Genomic DNA, 2,322 nt, shown 5'->3' on the forward strand with positions numbered 1-2,322 from the left:
TGTCCTAGAAACTATGCCCTAATTTTGGGGAGGGCACCAATACTACTAGTGCGAGCCATGCTGCTTAGATTCTTGAGATCTTCTTATTTATTCGTAGGCCGTATTAGTGTATAACATGACCTTTCCCTTAAATTTTCCTTAATAGCCCTCCTAATTTAATTCTTTTTTTTCGCATCGAGGCTATTGCCATTTGATTCTTCTAGACATTTTTCGAGATACTAATTAGATGTCATTTACTTACCCTTTTCGTCAATGAGTTGTAAGGCGAAATCACGTAGCACCCAAATGAACTTTGGGGAGGGATTGCAATGCGTTCGATTATCCATACATTTTTTGAATTTCAGGATAACTTCGAGTTGCTAGAGTGCAATCTCATCAATTGCATTGAGGGAATTATAAATGACTGTGCTGCTGAGCAGAAAGATAAGGATTAGGATGTTGGTATCGTATTGAGTTTATTGTTCGCATGAGCCTATTCCTTAACTGTCGATGAGGAGGTAATCTATTTTCTAACCCTGTTAATCTGTATAAGTGATCGGACTCCCCCAAATATTAAGCCCCTTTGTCACAGATTTTGTGGTGCTGCCAACCCGAAACCCTTCTCCATCACCCCTTTCCTGATTTCGGATAAGTTTGTTGACTAGAAATGACTTGCCTGTTCGATATAGTCCTGCAATGCTAACAACTGCAACTGGTCGGCTTAGTGCGCACAGATACTCAATTGCCTATTTAGTGAGCCTAAATTCTGTGATAGATCACAAGTTACTATTGGTTTGTGTGTCAATTTCGATCAAAGGCAGGGATTTTTACGTATAATTCATAGTATTTGAATTTATAATAGTAACGTCTATCTGTATAAAGAGATTTAAGAATAAAATTGTCTTGCTTGAAGAATTGGGTTGAATTTATTTAGGAACTTCAATTATAAAAAAAAATGAAAAGAATGGTCATCCCAACCCCAACCCCAACCCCAACCCCAACCCCAACCCCAACCCCAACCCCAACCCCAACCCCAACCCCAACCCCAACCCCAAAGTAACTGATAATTTGTGAAAGTGGACTCTGAAATAATAAATTGCAATTTGAAAATTAATAGGATGTCAGAGTTTTTATACATACAAAATTGATGAACAAAAGCAGTATTGGCAATACTTAGCCAACACCAACAATAACACCAACATTTTTGGTCTCGATAAATTCCCTTTCTCTGCTAAGTAAGTAAATGACCAATAAAAATATGAAGACAATGATAGTTCGCCAAAGTTCATCAATAATAAACCCAAAGGCGCACTCACATTTGAAGCAAATGCAACCAAAGAGAGGCTTTCAATAATTTAAAATGCATGTTCATTACTATTTATTAATATTGATTGTATTCTATTATAATTAATTATTTTCAAATCAGCATGCCACAAATGCTCGAGAAGGTTGGGAAGAACTTCAAAATTATCAGGAAAATTGATTAGGGAGCCTTCGGGCAGATCTATCAAGCAGTCAACACCAGGACTAATCTCGAAGTTGCTGTCAAAATTGAGCCTGTCAACACCGACCACCCCCAGCTCATCTATTAGTGCAAACTCTACAATTATCTCCACAATGACTCGACAGTGATTGACAAAGGGATCCCAAACATCTATTACTGCTCCACATAAGGTAGTTGATATTTTACTCAGGTGATTACAATGTGTTAGTGATGGATTTAATGGGCCCATCCCTTGAGTCGGTCTTTAACCAAACACTCCGTAAATTCTCTTTGAAGACTGTGCTCATGCTGGTCGACCAAATGATTGCTCGAATCTAATACGTGCACAACAGGCACTTTATCCATAGGGACATAAAACCAGATAATTTCTGTGTAGGCCTGAATAAAACTTCAAATAAAATATTCATCTTGGATTTCGGACTAGCGAAGCGATACATTCAGAGGGATGAAAAGCATATTCCCTACAGAGAAGGCAAAAACTTGACTGGAACCGCAAGGTATGCTTCGATTAACACTCATTTGGGAATCTAACAAGGTATATAATATAATTTATGTAGCATGCAGAGATGATATGGAGAGTATCGGCTATGTGGCGATGTACTTCCTAAGAGGAATGCTACCTTGGCAAGGTCTCAAGGCCAACAACAAAAAAGATAAATACGAAAGAATCAAAGAGAAGAAACTGACAACATCCATCGAAGTTCTATGCAAAGGATACCCAGTGGAGTTCACAAAGTATTTGAGTCAAACAAGAAATCTGCGATTTGATTAACGCCCCAATTATGCGAACATGCGTTCAATGTTTAAGGAGTTATTCGCCAGAAATGGCTACAAATATG

At 38.1% G+C, this 2,322-nt stretch overlaps 1 pseudogene; it reads left to right on the plus strand.

Annotated features, from left to right (window-relative positions):
- Positions 1-1,415: 1,415 nt before the first annotated feature.
- On the plus strand, positions 1,416-2,014 carry LOC148299258 (uncharacterized; annotated as a pseudogene).
- The last annotated feature ends 308 nt before the right edge of the window (positions 2,015-2,322 follow it).

The sequence above is a fragment of the Brachycentrus maculatus genome, unplaced genomic scaffold (assembly GCF_059751285.1).
Source record: "Brachycentrus maculatus isolate JH-2025_06_01 unplaced genomic scaffold, ASM5975128v1 h1tg001247l, whole genome shotgun sequence".
Lineage (NCBI taxonomy): Eukaryota > Metazoa > Arthropoda > Insecta > Trichoptera > Brachycentridae > Brachycentrus > Brachycentrus maculatus.